The sequence below is a fragment of the Camelus ferus genome, chromosome 6 (assembly GCF_009834535.1).
Source record: "Camelus ferus isolate YT-003-E chromosome 6, BCGSAC_Cfer_1.0, whole genome shotgun sequence".
In the NCBI taxonomy this organism is placed as follows: domain Eukaryota; kingdom Metazoa; phylum Chordata; class Mammalia; order Artiodactyla; family Camelidae; genus Camelus; species Camelus ferus.
In genome coordinates this window covers 90,211,700-90,228,586 of record NC_045701.1, presented here as the reverse complement: position 1 = coordinate 90,228,586, position 16,887 = coordinate 90,211,700, and the positions used below count along the sequence as shown (strand labels likewise).

The 16,887-nt window shown below is 54.4% G+C and overlaps 1 long non-coding RNA gene across 7 annotated transcripts in view; it reads right to left on the bottom strand.

Moving 5' to 3' along the window:
- Nucleotides 1-12,713, bottom strand: part of LOC102513173 — a 34,605-nt gene extending 21,892 nt beyond the window's left edge. For 3 of the 7 annotated variants that reach the window (XR_004320936.1, XR_004320938.1, XR_004320934.1), the window contains exons 1-5: nt 12,601-12,713; nt 10,075-10,153; nt 9,104-9,830; nt 7,362-7,475; nt 2,781-2,921 (exon numbers count right to left, since the gene is read on the bottom strand). This is a non-coding gene — a long non-coding RNA (uncharacterized LOC102513173). Of the gene's footprint in view, nt 1-2,780; nt 2,922-7,361; nt 8,470-9,103; nt 9,831-10,047; nt 10,154-12,600 lie in introns of all 7 variants that reach the window. The other 4 variants (XR_004320937.1, XR_004320939.1, XR_004320935.1 and 1 more) reach the window with 4 other exon arrangements.
- Between the last annotated feature and the right edge of the window lie 4,174 nt (nt 12,714-16,887).

Here is a 16,887-nt window from a genome sequence, read left to right as displayed (position 1 = left end):
ACCCTCTGGGGTCTTAATTTGCCTCCTTCCACACCCCCTTCTGTGTAAAGCTGCCTTTCTCTTTTCAAGGAAAAATTCATTAGCCAGCTCATTAAAGACGGGTGGGTTTTTTTTTTCTTTCTTTCTGGAGGTCAGAATGCTCATAAAAAACACATTTAAGTTACTTCATGTAAATGAATGAATAAGAAACACATGCATCCTGTAGCCCCTAAGTCTTGCCAGTTTTTGACATTATTTGGAGAAATGTGCTTGGAAATACATGTGGGGGGTTGAATCACAAGTCAGGAGTCACTAGGTCAGGGGCCCTGAAAGCCACAGTCAGCCCCACAGGCAACCTGCGGGGGGGAAGCGCGGGGGTGAGAGGGGTACTTTCTGCCTCTCTGGGAGCACAAGGGCTGGGCTCTGCCCTCAGCCCCCTTTCCCATCCACCCCAGGGGATGCAGGTGGGACCGGAGGGCCAGCTTTCAGGCCAGACCACCATCTCCTCCCTGACACCTGTGCCCCCCCGGAAGCGTTCAGCTAGGGTGAGCCACGGGGACATCCGCACAATGACAAAAGGCCAGAGAACCCCCTTCTGCCAAGAGGACGGGGTCCTGTTCTGCCTGTCTGGCCGGCCAGGGTCTCATTTCTCCCCCTTCCCACTCAGGGATGGGTCAATCCATCAAAAAAGAATTTTCCTGAAAATGATCGTTTCTTTCAACACTTAATGATAGCCTTTCTGCAATTCCTGGGGTGATCAGCTGCAAGGCTGATGGACGATGTTATGTTTCAACTTCTTTAATGGAGAATTTGACCTATTTTTCTCTTTTCTACTTAATGAGACGCAAAACGCAAAATATGTCTTTGCCTGAGACTAGGCGTCCACAAGTGTCTCTTAACTACAACACAGCCCGAAGACAGGCCATCCCAGATGCTGGTGGGGCGGTGCGGGGGGCTGGCAGAGTCTGGGGCTGGCTGGGGTCCTGCCACCTTGACTGTGCCCTCAGCTCAGCCTCCCTCGAGGGAGTCCTGAGACGTTCCCGGGGAAAGCGTCCAGGAGCCATGGGCATTTGGCTCAGACAAGCTCCGCAGAGCTTGCTGGAAAGCTCGGGACACGACACCCTGGAGCCCGCACCCTGCCCTCTGTGAAGCCCCCTCCCAGGCCTCTCTTCCACGTCACTGTGTTTGCAGGCGGCTCAGCAAATGCCAGCTGTGGGATAAATGTCACAGGGCAGAGCCTTTCCAGTGCTCCCTCCCTGAAGCCAGCCCCGGGCACACACTCCCCAGCTCTCTGCAGCCTGCCGGGCCCTCTGGGGAACCAAAGCAAGCAGATACAGGCCTCAGCCCCTGGGTTTGGATATGTCTGCCCCTCTCCGCCTGCTCCAGTGGGTTTTGTTGAAAATTAACATCCCCACTCCATTTCCAATGCAGGGGAGAAGGGCAGAGGTGCAGAAGAGCTGTCTCTGAAATCTGTTTGATGAAAGGACATTATGGAAGCTGCGTTGGAAACCCAAGACCCCCAGGGAACAAGGGGGTCCATCTGCTCTGCCCACTGGGTGGCGGGCCCCACGCAGGCAGGTGCACCCAAAGGCAAGGCCCACAGCTCTGGCCTGGAGCCCCATTCATCACCTCCCCTCTCACAGAGACGCCGTGCATGAGCATCAGGTGGGGGTGTTGGCATCGGAACCAGAACAGCACAGGGCCCACTGGGGTGTAAACGTCTGGCGAGCTGAGTCAGCTTCGCCTCCACCTTCCAGGCCTCCATCTCCCGTCTAACTGCACTCGCTCATTCACCCCAGCAGCTACCCCGAAAGCCTCAGATACAGGGACGCCAGGCAGAGAGCCAGCCACACTCCACTCAGAGGCTGATTCTGAAAAGACCCCCGGGCTCCCCGACGAGTTTCAGGAGGGGCCCTGCCACGGCTCAGCCGCCGGAGCCCCAGGAGGGAGGTGCCCTCAGCAGGGCCTCCTCTCTCCCTGTCCACCCCACTTAGCTGCCACATGGCCACCTCACTGCACGGGACCTGCCAGGGCACCCAACCGGACCCACTGGTCCTGAGGGAAAAGCTGGTCTGAGGCCCCGGACAGGCCCCAGCCCGGGGCCCCCGTGGCTGCATTAGCGCATCTGGAACAAGTGAAGCCCGGATAAACAGACGACAAGCCCTGGAGCGCCCGGGGCGGCGGGAAGGGCCTGCTTGCCTCTTCTCTACCGTTACTGGTTTCATTTAGACAAACAGACATTCCTGTCTCACTGCAATTTCAGGGGTGAGGTGGCGAGGCCAAGAGAAGAACTCACTCAAAAACCACGGTTTGATTAAAAGACATTATCAAAGTCTCATGTGTGAGAAACGAGCACCCTCACAGGGACCGACGTTACCACGGCTTATGGGGAGAAATGGTTTCCGAGCCACAGAGCAGACAGGCATGCCTATTTCCGCCTCTCTGAATGGACCCGCTCGCCGGGCTTCGGGCAGGTGCACAGTTATTCATGTCATCAACATGATGCGCAAAGCTTTGAGAACCTACTGTGTGCCTGGCTCGAGCTGGATCTCAGGGACCCCCAGACCTGAGGTGGACACTCCCCACTTACCATACTGGCCCACAGCATGCCTGCATCTGGGCTCCGGGTGGCAAGAGTCTCGGCTCCAGAAAGCTTCCAGAACCCCAGGCCCCACAGCTGGTGTAGAAGAGGATTCGCCCCTGGTAGTGACCTTTCCCAGGTTAAATATGTACATTCTTGAACAATAGATGTGAGCTGAACCTAATGAGATCATGGTGTCCCGAGAAAGCAAGAAACTCACCCCAAACCAGGAAGGTGTCTCGAGGTACAAGGTTGGGAATGAGGCGCCAGGTCCTGAAGGAGGTGGTCTGGGAGAATCTTCTGCCTCTTCCATCCAGCTCAGGTGACTGTCATCAACCGGTGTGTCAAGGACGGGCAGACCCTGGCGAGAGGCAGAAAGTTACGACATCGGCAAGCCGAGCCCCCCAGAAACGCCAGACACACACCAAGGAAGGCCCGCAGCTCAGTCTCACCTGCGGCTTGGTGTTCGGTGGAGGGAGGTGGCCCGTGGGGACAGCAATGACAGGAAGAGGTACAAGGAGAAGCGACAGGCCGGGTGGCAGCCCCCAGACCAGCCATGAGGCCGGGGAAGGGGCAGGGCCTGGGACTCACAGGGACAGGACAGGGCAGCCGTCTGGGCAGGCCCAGTAGGACATGACGACAAGGGGCCTGGGGGAGTGAGAGGGACACAGGTCCAGCTGCAGCCCATAGCCACTCAGACTCTGGGAGGATAATGGGGGGAGTCGCATGCCAGCAGGGGCCTGTCCCCTGGGCACTGAAGACCCCCTGGAAACTAAGGGGGAGAGTCTCCTTGCGTTGGGGGCAAGGCAGGGCAAAAGTTAAGCAGGTGGGAGGGGGCGAGGCAGCAGGCAGGGCCAGGTAACCACAGGCGTGGGCCCAGCAGGGAAAATCAACCCGCAGGCAGAGGACTGGACAGCTGAGACCCAGAGGGTCACGAGCCCAGTGACTTGGGCACAGAGAACAGGGAAAGGGGTCAGGCCGGGCGAGCCGAGCTCTGGTGGGCAGTGGGCCTGGCCGCAGCGGTGGGGTGGGCCGGGGAGGAGCCGCCAGGTAGAGCAGAGCAGGCAGGCGGCCAGGCAGGGACAGCACCTGCCGCGCTCCCTGGAGGTTCCCAGCCATCCGTCCTTTGCATGGGCCAGAGCCCCCCAACCCCCACCAACAACCAGGGGCAAAGGAGCTGGATTTACCCCAGGGGAGGAAGGCACCACAGAGGGAGGGGTCCAGCCCGCGGACCCTGACTCAAGAGGGAGACCTGTGTGGCCAGAGCCCCAGGGGACATACAGTACAGCTGCTCCCATACCCCTACTTCAGCTCTGAACTTGAAGGCCGGGGGTCCAGAACAGCCAGCAGCATTCCGCTACAGGAGGGGCTGGGAGGCCAAGAGGGTGGGAGGGGCTGGCTTGGACCTGCAGCCAAGCCCCAGAGAAGGGAAGGTTGGAGACTTCCAGGGGGTTAAGTTAAAAGGGGGCCAACTGGCCGAACAGGGAAAGCAGGCCGCCCTGCGCACCCTCCTGCCTGCCTTCTCTGCAGAGCAGGAGTCCCTGCTCCAGGGCCTGGAGCCGCGAGGCCGCCAGCAGCCGAAGCAACCCCCAGGCCGCCAGCGGCCGAAGCAACCCCCGGCCCGCCCTCCTGGGGAGGCAGAGGCCGTCAAGGGACGCGCTAGTGGGGCCGGTGTCCAGCCCGGTGCTGGGCCATGGGCTTGCTCAGTAAGGATCAACTGTTGGCTGACTGGATGGACGCATGAGTGAACGAAGGGGTGAGACTGATAAGGCCCCCGGCTCAAATGGGGCTGGGGGTGGGGCGACGCCCACTCCTCCACCCTCCACCCAGTGGGCCTCAAACTCCTTGTCTGCCCAGCAACTCCCATCTGGCAGCTCGGGTGTGGCAGTCAAGTTCCTTCGGTGACTCACCTGTCCAAACAGACATCCCACATACTCTTACTGAACCCCACTCTGTGCCAAGCTGGTGCTGGGACACCCAGAGGAGGAGTGGGCCGGCCTAGGGCATCCCCAGAGGACCAGATCAGGAAATGGTGATGGAGGAGCCGGAGAGGAGAGGGGTGGAGAAGAGAGGCGTGGTAAAAGCAGAAAAAAATTCAGAAGAATTGTGGGTGAGGACACCTCTTGGCCTCACTAGTTTCCCATCTGCCACATCTTCATCTCCTGAGCCTCTGGGATGGACTTAATGACGGATACCAAGAGCAGTGGGTCCGGGAGTCAGGGGCCAACACGGAAGCCAGCAGGGACCTCGGCTGGGAGGGTGGAGCGCAGGGCTCTCGGGTGCACAGGCAACTGAGAGCTGCGTCTGTCCCAGGCCCAGAAGGGGTGTTGCAGACACAAGTACCCAAGTCAGAACAGGCCACCTTATACTCGAGAGAGCAATTAGCACAGACCCCTCTGCTGGTGGCCCCAGATCTTTAAAATTGCCTTCCACCCCCCTCCCCAGGCTCTCAAATGCTGGAATATGAATGACTGGGGCAGGTGTTTTAATTCTTGGTGTGTAATTGAGGGTGAGGAGGCTTATGGATTTTTTTTTCCATTTAAAATAAATCCTCTTTCAGCAACACCAGGAACTGCTCTGTTATTTTACTATCCAAATGCTGCATGGAGGAGGGGAGGCTTTTGTGGGATCCCCATTCTCAGAAGTGCCCACCCTCAGCCAGTCCCCAAGCCCAGGCCACATTTGGGTCACCTCCACCAAAACAGGTAGAGTCACCCCAACCGGCCACCTGGACATTTGTCAACATTTCACTCAGGGACTGGACGAGGGTTGGTTTGAAATTAACTTGGAAAGAGCATCTAGTTCTGAACTATGAATGCCATGAGCCAACAGATCAGTTAAGGGAAGGAATTTTCAACTAATAAGTTTTCAACTAACAAAGTTTTCTTGTTCCAAATGCCTCATTTCTCCCTTAGCTTTTTTTTCTTTTTTCTTTTTTCTTTTTCCCATTTGGTCAAAGGTCTGGCTAGAGTCTGGAGTTTAATTGGAGTGATCTAATCTTGATTGATCTGCCTTGGGGTAAGAAACGTCCAGAACTCAGGACACATGAGGGTAAGTTTCCAACTCAGGTGCACCTGCTCTAAAGACATTAATGGGCTCTGGGGAGTTCAAGGGTCTGGAAAGAAGGGGGAGACTCGGGCGGGTGCAGGACATATGGGAGCAGAGGACACTCAGAGGGCAAAAGGAGCGACTACAGGTTCTGGTGCTGGGTCTGAGCTGGCTGCGGGGGGGTCCTGACAAAGCACTGGTCCCCTGAACCTCACTAACCAGTACATGGGGGCCAAGTGTGAGCCTCAGACCATGCCCTTCCGCAGGGCGGGTGCCTCTGGGGTCCTAATCCCCACCCACTTCCTGACCTGGATGGGGCAGTCCATGGCTGCTGACTTGGTGATAATTCCAGAGTCTACACCTACGACTTGCCTTTTCCACCATTTGGGAATCTTACATATTTAATCCTGCAAGTCCAATGCCAGCTAGAGTTGGACACCTACACCCCCACTGCTCTCCTTGGAGAAGGGACCCGGGAGGCCTGAACTGCCCTGGCCCGCGGCATCTGCGCGTCCGGTCGAACAAAAGAACCTTCTGCAAAAGCAGCGCTACCTGTGGCCCAGAGCTGCCTTCAGCCTTCAACCCCGCTCAGTGGACCACGCGCTGGGCCAGAGGCAGAGACTTAAATGGGGAGCAGACGAAACCTGGGCTCCAGCACCAAAATTAGAAGTGCGGCCTCAGACCCCGCCAGTTCACCTTATTATGATAATCAGTGTGTTTTTCCTTCTCAGACAAAGAAGGCTCCTTATGAGTCGAATATTGGAGTCCAGCAGCTACCTCATTAACGTCGCAGCCTCTTCCTTGACAAGGCCCAAGATTAGCCCTGTGTTCATTAAGGGAAAAGGGCAGAAAGTGGAATAAAAACTGAAAAACACAGCTGGGGGGAGGGGGAGGGCTCTTTCTGTTGGCCATTCATTCATTGAAAAGACTCCGTGTACCTTCAGGGATTTAATCACCAGCCAAGGGGGCTGAGGAGGGTTTAACCAGGATGCCGGAGGTGAAGAGGTTAAACCTGATAGAAGGAGTTAAAAACCCAAAATGGGGCAATTTGATTTGAAAGCTTCCTGGGATTTGTCACTGGGGTAATCAATTTAAAACCTTTTTCCTGTTTACTTTCTTTCCACCCAACCCAAGAAGGACCCTTTCTCTGGATGTGTTCTCGGCGGGTTTTAATATCTTCTAGGTCTCCCTTTCCTCCTTTTTTTGTCTTTGGTGCCCTTTTCTATTTTTTCTTCTTTCTCTCCTAACCCCGCCCCACTTCTTTTCTTCTCTCTTTGGTCCTCCTTCTGGGAACTTTACCCAGAAGAAAATCTGATGGTGACCTCAACTGTATTTTCTCATGAACACTCATGACTTTTCACTTCCAGTCCCTCAGATAGTGTCTGGTTCTTATCTGCAAGACAGCCCACCTGACCTGCCAGGTAAAGAAAGACCCCTACTCTGCTACTGAGAAAAAGGTGGCTTGGAAAAACTGACCTACCCCCAGGCCTCAGCACCAGGTGGTTTAGACGCCAACTCAGGGCGAGACGCTAAGAGGCAGGTTCCAGAAGTTGAGCCATCTGGATAGTCAAGTTTCTAGGTGAAGCTAAGGAGAGAGGCCAGGAACAGGCGACTCTGTGAAGTCCATGGCTGGGAGGGGGGTGTCTGTCAATAGAAGTGAACCAGAGCCAGAAAGAATGTGCGAGAAAGACTGGACATGTGTCCGTATGTCCATGTGTCCGTGAGCCGGAAACATGGCCAGAAAAGTTATTACCTTAGTGAGAGTCGTTCGACGGAGTGGAAGAAGTCAGGAAGCAGTGGGTTGGAGAGGAAATTGGAGGTGAGGAAGGAAGACAGCAAGTGGAGACAGGCCTTTCGAGAAGCTTGGCTGTGAAAGGAAAGAGAGGGACTGTAGTGGCCAGAAAGGAGGACAGGAGGGACCCAGAGGCTCACAGCCGTGGGGAGAGCCGAGTTCAGAAGGAGGGGCCAGGGTGGGGGACTCCTCTCCCCTGACTATGTCAGAGGCCTGGGGCCCTCACCCGAAGGCCGCTTGATGGCCTCTGTTCCCCTAGGAGGCGCAGGCCAGCCCCGGGGCGGGACAGGGAGTTGTGAGGTTCAAATGAATTGACGGTTGCAAAAAAGGCCTTTGCAAATGGCAAAGGGAGACATAAATGTTCACTATAATTACTCCCTGGTAGCAGGACGCTCAATTTTGCAGCCCACTCAAATCTCACTGGGGCCTGGGTTTTCACTGACCATAAATTATGTGTCTTTACATTAAGGATGTAAAACCCAGTGGTAAAAGCTCCTGCCAGCCTCTGGAAGACAAAAGGTCCCTCCTAATAGCCTGGATTAACTCACAGCAGCTCTCCGCCCACTTCATTTGTCACCTTCCAAGTCATCCTTCCACCTTCATTTGCCACATAATCCAATCAGCCCCTTTCAGAAGCCCAGGAGCTATTGTCTACACCAAGCCCAGCTTCTCTAAAGCAGCCCGGGGTTGTTTTTGTCTCATCCGGACAAAACTGGTTGGCTTAAAAGGGGACGAAAGAAAGTGCCGGTCAAACGAGGACCCCAATTAGCTTCCAAGAGACTGTTTTCATCATCTTTGTATCACAGACTAGGCCTGGTGTGCGGGGCATATTGTAGGTGTTCCAGAAAATGTTTGTTGAATTAATTCTGTTTTTATTTCTTCTGGAATTTATTTACTGAGCGCAAACACTCACAGCACCTAGTGGGTGCTAACTGTTCTTACGGAGGGGGGACAGGGCTGGGCATGTGACAATGAGGGACAGCCTCCCAGTGTTAAGTACCTCACAATTTCCACAGCAATTTACAAAGCACTTTCATAGTAGTTGCATCATTTGGTCTTCAAAAGCGCCCTGTGGGGTAGGTAAACGCGGGTGTTTTTTGTGTGCTGTTTTTTTCATTTTTAATCCCCATTTAGGCCATGAAAAGAACTGAGCCTTGGAGAAGTTAAGCGACTTATTTAAGGTCACACCGTTATTGAGAGGTGGGGCCAGCACATGGTACTGGCATTGGGGCCACCCAAGACCCCCAAGACCACCCCGGGCTGCTGGGATTTCAAACAGACTGTCCTATTGTCAAACGTTTGATTGGAAATCAAAGGGCTCTTAGTGTAACTCTGGGGCAGGGAGTGGTCAGGGGCAGCCACAAACAGCACCCAGGCTCCAACTCTGACCCCTTCTCTTGCCAGCAACGTGACAAAACGCTTACCCTCCTCCAGCCTCAGCGACCTCACTGTAAACGTGAATCCATCCTGTCCCCTGGAGGGGCACTCAGTTCAAATTCTTGCCCCCCCACCTTTTAAAATTACTTAAATCGATGCTGAATTCATTCGCATCTGTAAATGAGGTGGCCTTTCTCACATGCATGTCTGACATAGAAAAAAACATGTGCATAGAAGCTAGAAAGTGCTCTGGAAATGACCACGCACATGCACAGCGCATGTCCTTGCTCATGTCCACCTGACGCCCGTCCGGGTGGAGCCCCTACCTGGTGCAAGGAGAGCCCCGTGGACGGAGGCTGTCCAGGGTGCTGTGGGAGAATAGACAAGAGGCATAAGACAAGTGAGGGGGTGCGGGATGGATGGACCGACCAAACTTTTTCAACAAACATTTGCTGATGGCCTCCTCTATGCCCGGCCCTGCCCGAGGCTGCTTTCTCTCATTTAATACTCACAACACCCTGGGAGGTTGCTCTTCTGGTCCCCGTCCCCCAGAAAGGACAGGGAGATCTCAAAGGAGGTGGGGATGCCCTTGGCAGTTCAGTAGCATGGCGTCGGGGCTCATGCTCCTTCCAGAAGCCCACCTGGGCCTTGGAATTGCCAGTGAGATGCTGGTTGAGCCCTTGGCCCAGGTCCCCCTCCTGAGAAGTTCCCAAAGGGACCCCTCCATTCAGGACATCATATGGGTAACAACAGGGTGGATTTAGAGGACTGACACCTCCCTGGGGATGGAAACCCTCCAGGTCGCTGGCAGGTTAATACAAGCAGAGACTCATAGGAAAGTATTCAGAGCATCAAGGCAGAAGCATAGCAAAGGTCAGGGGTTAATGCCCAATGCCCCCTCACTAGGGCATTGGTTTAAGCCTTTAGCCAAGAGGGACAGCTGGGTGATCAGTCCTGGTCCTCTTCATTCTTTGTTGTCCTGGTCCTGGGGGTCACTGCCCGTGGCTGCTTTGTATGTTGGTGGGATCCAGGAATCCATCCTCTTAGCATCCTCTGCAATTGACCAAAGGTTAGAGGACCCACTTAAAAGTCCAAGTCTAGGTATTAATTAAAATTTAAATGAATTAATTACAACTAAAACTAATTAGTTACAATTTTAAATTGCCTTCTAATTGCTAATGGGTTTGGGGGTGGTGCAAGGAGGGAGGCAGGGGTGGGGGTTCTGCCCGCCATGTTGTGGATTAATTGCCAGGAGGAGGGGCTGAGGTACCATAAGACGGAGATGAGCAGCAAGCACCTTGGCATCAGCTTGGCATCCAGAGGTGGTCCTTGAAGACAAGGAGGCAAACGGATGATGTCGTCCATGAGGAGAGACCCTACAGCATGGGAGGGGCCAGATTAGAGACCATCTTGATGACCTCTAACGGCCAGCAAAGGAACAGCAGAGAGAGGGAGGGGTAGCGGAGGGAAAGGCAGCTGGGTAGAGAAACAGGAGGAAGGAGGAGGGAGGGGTTAGGAGGGAAGAAAGAGGTGGGAGAAGAGAGAAGAGAGGAGGAAAACGGGAGGGGAAGGGGGGAAGAGGAGAAAAGGGAGAGGGAGGAGGCAGAGGAGCAGTGGGAGGGGGAGGAGGGAGAGAAGTGGGAGGGGGTAAGGAAGACTTGATTGACAGGGCGCAAGTGTTATCTGTGTGCGCATGCGCAACCAGAAGCGGGGTTTAGCGGGCCGACAGCCATTTGCAGGCACGGACCGCTAGGGGGCGCGCGGCCAGCACCCAGAACCCAAGAGCACAGCCACCTGCAGCGCGCGCGCAGGAGGAGCCTCCTGCGCCCCCGCCCGCGCCTGGCCCACAGCTGCTAGGGAAACAGCTGGCATAAAATGGGCGGGGGGGGGGGCGCCCAACAGGTCTCAGGCTAGGAAAGGGGGCACAGTCCACCCCAGCCCATCACGCAGGACCGCTATGTCCCCTAAACGCCATGCCTGCTGCCACTAGCCAGAATCCACCTGTGGACATCAGGCAGCACCCCTGACACACACACGTCCTGGGGGCCTCCTATGCCCCCCAATTGTGAGGGGTCATCTTGCACAAGGAGACATTCGCCATAAGGGTCTTTCGAGAACACGACGCCACTTTTAATAGGTAAAAACATCGAAATCTTGGCTCCAACCTCCAGAAGACGCAATTTAACATAAGTTTAAAGGCCCAGTTCTCAATACACCATTTTTACTCACTTATGGTCTCTGGACACATGATACAAAACACAGTATCACCAGAAAATTATATAAAGGCAGGCAAAACCGCCCAAAATTATCCAGACCACCATCGAGCACCTCCCCGCCAATCTCGCCTCCCTTCTACGCCACAGCAAGAATTTCAAGACCCCCACACGATGGCGCCTAATTAGCCATTTTACAGCTTCTTCATCCTACTCAAATGAGCCATACCTTCCTAAGACCCTCAAAACCAATACCGACTGAAATAAACTAATCGCGTTCACGCTCTTCCACGACACCCTGTCACGCAACCAGTGCGGACCACGGCATCTCTGCCCTGTGTGAATCCTGCAGCCGCTCCCCAGTGAACCTAGGGATCTTAAAACACTTCCCCCTTAGGTAAATGGATCCAGAACTCTTCAGTAAATCCCGCGCCTGACCCCCTCCAGCAGGAGAACAAAGGCCACCTCCCCTCCCCACCCCGCCCCCCAAAATTCCGCAGTGCCACCAGCGCCCTCTGGCGGCCAGCAAGAAAACCTTCCAGAAACCTGCCACGTAGCAACCAGCTCGCGCTCCCCCTCCCCAAGCCCGCTGGCCCACCATGGGGAGGGGGCGGTGTGGCGGGGGGTGCTTGATAGGGACAAAGGAAATGGCAGAGGGCGACTTTATCAAAAGTCAAAAGCCCACAATGTGCCAGAATCTTCCAGCAACCGTCACGCAAAACAAAAGACCCCTGACCCCCAATTCCCAGTGCCCAGCGCCCAGGGCCCCCCAAAACCACCCCTTTTCTGTATTTCTCTCTCTCCTCTTGATCAGCCTCTGTCAGACCCAAGGACGCGGCCTTCTCTCCACCCCAACCCACCCCCTGCTTCTATTCAGCCCGCGCCCCCAATTACTTGACCCTCCCCCCAGCTGCCCTCTCTACGGAACTCATCCTAGGGGGCTTCTAGCAGGTTTGCACTTGGGCGCCATATCTCTCCACTATTTTAATAAACCAGATGACATCAGTTAGCAAATTTACTGTCTGAATTTTGACTGGAGATGGCTTTGCTCTGACCTGTGTACTTGGATGCGGAATCCCTAGTGGATGAGAACCTCTACTCCTCACGCCTACGGTTATCAAGAACCTGGCCAAAAACTAGCGGGAAAATACGCCCAGGAAACTCTTATTTTCGGGTGCTTTTCCCTCCTAATTCGTGGGGCATGCAGAATGTATCGCCGCCATATCTCCCACCACTCGTCATTCTAAAGGTGGCTTCAAACACAGAAAACCTGGGGTTTGGACCCCAGTGACTGCAGCACACTGGACTCTGACAGGGGGTTGACCAGATTCCTCCCACTCAGCTTCATTTAAGCCCCTAGCACCCAGCCTACCCTCAAGGACTGGACTAGAAAGGGGCCCTGATTTCCCCCCAGGAAAATGTGCCTGGAGATTTTCCTTCCTGACAGAATTTCGTTGCCGACGCTCGGGGACCAGGAGAAGCGGCCGCCTCCAGGAGAAGGTCCCCGGCATCTATCTCTCGGAGTGTCCAGGAGGACAGAGCCCGACCCGGAAGCGGGTGTAGTCTTCCTTTTGCACATCCTTTCAGGTAAAGGATGGCCAACCACTCACCAGGTAGGGAGGTTCTCGCGTGGGCGCCCCGGCTCTCCGGAGGAGCTGCAGCCACGGCCAGCGGGCCACGGCGCGCTCCATCCCAGCTCTCCGCCGTCTGCGCTAGGGGCTGGCTGGGTGGGGTTTATATGGAGGCGCAGAAGGGGTGGTCTCTGACGTCAGCGCATTCTGCTGCAATGCGCTCATTTCTCCAAAAGTGATTGGCCGGAAAAATGAGCCCCCCAGATTCTATGACAAATTGCTCTAGCCGCACCCAGATTGCAGCAAAGAAGGGAGGAAAAAATTCTGCCGCAGTGCCCCTCGCCGCCATGACCAACACCCTGAGCTCGCTGGTGCTTTTTCCCTCCATGAGCCCCGCGCGCCCAGCAGGGAGATATCTGTACACAATTTGCGGGGAGAACTGGACAAGGGGTGGTTTTCCTCAGGCGGGCCGAGGGTAATGCTGGGGCGCTGGGGGCAGCAGATCACACACCTGGCTATTTCGGAATCTCTATCAGAGGATGTGGCTTAGGGAAAGAAAATGATGCTTTCCGCTTATTGTCCTGGAAAATAAAATGCCCCGGGCAAGATAACCGGTACCCAAATGTAAGTCAGGGGCTGTCGCCTCCTTGTAGTCCACCCGTTCATTTCCGATTGGGAGACTACGAGTCAGAAAAACCGGATTTTGAGTCCCGGGCTTTGCCGCTTACAACTTGCGTACCCAGAACCTTGCAATGCTCTTTCCTCTGCTAGGGGATTGGCGTCCTCCACGTTAACAAGGGGGTGTCCCCCCAACAAGTGTTGAGATAATCTAGACACGAGCCGTGTCCCTACAGGGAAAGTACTTTTCGAGGAGGAGGACTGTGTCCCACAAGGAGATGCATAAGGTACCCCCCCAAATTTGAGATGATTTCCCCACACGTACACTTTGGAAAGCTCTCCCCCCTCAACACACACACACCGCCCCGGGGAAACAGGCAGCGACACATGTTGCGGCAGAGCAGAGCTGCACGGCCTCGTGCTCCGGGACTTGGCACATGAGATTTAATCCTTAACAGGTGGCGCCTTCGGCAGCTCTGCCGGGCACTGAGTGGCAAAGCGGGCAGAACCGTCAATCAAATGTCCTCTCGCAAAGGTCAAAATGCTGTTGAAAGGGACTAAAGATCTATCTTAGGGCGACAGGTGGGTGGCAGCCGGGAGGGCAAGGATGAAGCGTCTGGTGACAGAAGAGAGGTGAGGATGAGTGATGGGTCCCAAAGGGGAAAGGCAGAGGGGCCCCGTGGGGAGTATCAAGTTAGAACAGCTCCCCCGCACTTCTTGGGGGACTTCAAAGTGGCTTCAGAGTGAGTCCCCCGTGCCCAGCGATCCTGTAGGTGGCTATAAGACAGTCGTGAGATTCCGGGGCTGGTAAGAAGGGACAGGGCTATTTGTAAGCCTATGGTAGCGACAGGGAGGTGAAAATGGAACATTAGGTCGCACCAGACACTAAGCGTTGGGCGGAGGAGCTCGTTTATAGATGAGCAGGCGCGCAACTGGAGAGATGAAGATAAAGTGGGCTTTGGGGGCCATGGTGGGGGGGGGTCTACCTTAAAGTGTCAGATAATGGGAATGGGGAAGAGAAGACCCCATTTACAGCCTTGGGAGCACGCAAGACGCCCCAGAGACTAGAGCCCCGGCAGCAGGACTTGCGAAACAGGCTCGCACCAACCGCAGATGTCAAGAAAGCGTCAAAAAATCATGGCTCCTAGCACCCTCGTCAACAGGAGAGCGTTTATTAGCCATGGTATTAATAGCTAGGAAACAGCCGGAGCCAGCGGGGACCAATCAGCGGCCAGGAGCCCCTGTCGTCAAGCCGGCTCGGCCAATCAGAGGCCAGCAGGCCCGGTTGCTAGCCTCTCGGGGGCAGAGGCGAGGGGTGAGCATTGTCGTGGGGGCGTCAGCTCGCCCTCCGCGCGTGGGAAGCCCGCGTGGGAGCCGAGGTGGCCACCAGAGAGCATCAGTAGTCACGCACTTGGGGTCCCTGGAGGTAGTCCTCGAGCCCGTGCCTCCTGGCGTCACCCCTCCAGCCCCCAAAGGACATTAGCGATGCTCGGGGAGGAGTCCCAGGCTTCGGTTGGGGTGCCTCTGAGAGGCCCTGGGAAAAGAAACTCCAGACATCCAATGCGCATCTCTGTCCTCAAGGCCTGGCCCCGTGAGGAAACCTGGGCCTCTCAGAGCAAAGTCGGCCTCTCTGGGTTTTTTTCTGGGCTCCCTGGCTCCTCAGTCTGCTGCCCAGAGTTTAACAGTAAATCCCACTCCTCTTTTTCAAGGTCTAACTGATCGGCCAAGGTAAAGGATCCTGGAAATTCTATGTTTCCGACAAAAGCACCGCGGGTTTGAATCCCAGCTCTGCTCCCTCCTTGCTGGGAGGCTGCAGTCCAGGCCCTTCACTCTGGGCCCCTATTTCCTCATCTGGAAAAAGGAAAGAGTTGGACAAGATGGTCCCCAAGGAGCCTTCCAGTCCTGCTTTGCTTGATTTGAATGTATACATCAGGCGAGTCAAATGTCTTCCAGAACATTCTGCATGACAGTAATTAGTATCAGGTGTGTCCTGCCGTCCATGTGGTTACTTCATCATGCTGCTTTTCTTTCCATTGTGTTTTATTTTAAACAGAACTCCATGGCAACATATTTATTCTTCTGACTTCCTAAAAGAAAGAAAGAAAAAGATAGGGGGGGAAGGCAAAGAGAGAAAGACTGCTGTAAACTCATCTCTACTGAATATGGTTTAACCACAACTTAGGGGGAAAAATCCATATGTTTAAATGTTTTTGTTGGCTTTTCTGGAGCTCAGAACTTAACTTTTTAAATATTTATTGGTCCAAAGCAAAAAAAGAAAAAAGAAAAAAGAAAGAAAAGAAATAACTCGAAAGAGCTAAATCTACGGTCATATTTGGACCCAGACTGTTTCTCAAGCTGAACATTGCTGCACCTACGTTGCTTGCCCTAAGAAGGCATCTGAGGGCTCTGATTCATGACTATAGGGCAAAACAGACAAGGAAATCCAGGTTTAAGAAGTGGTTCACTTTCCTTCTGTACATGCCGAAACCCAACTCTCCTGAAGAACCCTGGAGAAGAGCCAGTGTCCCAGACGCAGGGCTTAGGCTGCCTTTTTTGTTTTTTTCCTTTCTTTCACGTAGATCTAATTCAGAGCACACATTTTTCTTCTTTTTTTTTTGAATTCATACTTAGGAGCCCTCAAAAGCCGTGTGAGCAGTCTCCCATCCACATGTACATACTTGTGGGCAAGTGTACAAACGTCCTAAGATCCGACCAGGAAATAAAGACAAGCGCCTCCTTCTAGGTTGGGGGCGGGGGGAGTGCACTCTTGTCTCCAAAACCACACTGAGGCTTTTATAAAACAGTGACCCCTCAGCACTTCCCCGGGTTCCAGGTAAAAATGCTAGTGTCCCCCAGAGATCTCTGTGGGCAGCTTCTGCACTTCCCAGGGGTAGTCCCTCTGCCAGCCTTTGGCAGTCCGAACTCCCCCCATAATCGCACATCCATGAACCAGTCCCGTCCCCCCCCACCCACCCCCAGACCTCATCCCAAGTCAGAGAAGCAGAGGGCATACGGAAGATCTTCCTACGAAGCTGCTTGGGGGTGGGGGAGCCTGAAACTGTCAGGCACAACCCCAGTGCCTCTAGTGAGGTGTGAGACTTGGGTCAAGCAGTCAAAGATTTGATGGAAAACAATAAAATAAACGACAGTCCTGTCCTCTGGGATCCTGGCATCGACAATGACCTCTAGAACACACAGGGACCGGCTGCTCCCATGCTAACAATGGTGCAGGAACTCGATTTTACCTTCACAATAATTTCTTCAGTTGGGCATCTCGGGATGGGTCCAAGGGGCTCCTTTTTTATTTCTGGTCACTTATGCAAACACAATTCCTACCCACATTTTCTGCAAGTTGGATGCTCCACGGTCCCCATCAGATGTCATGATCCTGGAGTTGGAAAGTGGGGGACACAGGGGCAGCTGGTGCACTTGCGGGCTTTGACCCAGGACCCCAGTGTCAGGAGCACTCTGCTCTCCTGAAGCCCGAGTTCCGGATGCAGCCCCAACCTTTTCAGAGAAGAGTTTGCCAAACTGTAGATATTAAAAGACAAATAGAATTCAGCGCCTTTCGCAAAAGGCCATGGATAAAGCTGACTTCCCTGTAGACCACTGGGCTCCACAGCGGCGCATTACATGTTTGACTCTGGGGGTATATAGTATGGGGGTGGGGGTGGGCACTGCTCTTTAGAAATACTTTTCATGACTAGA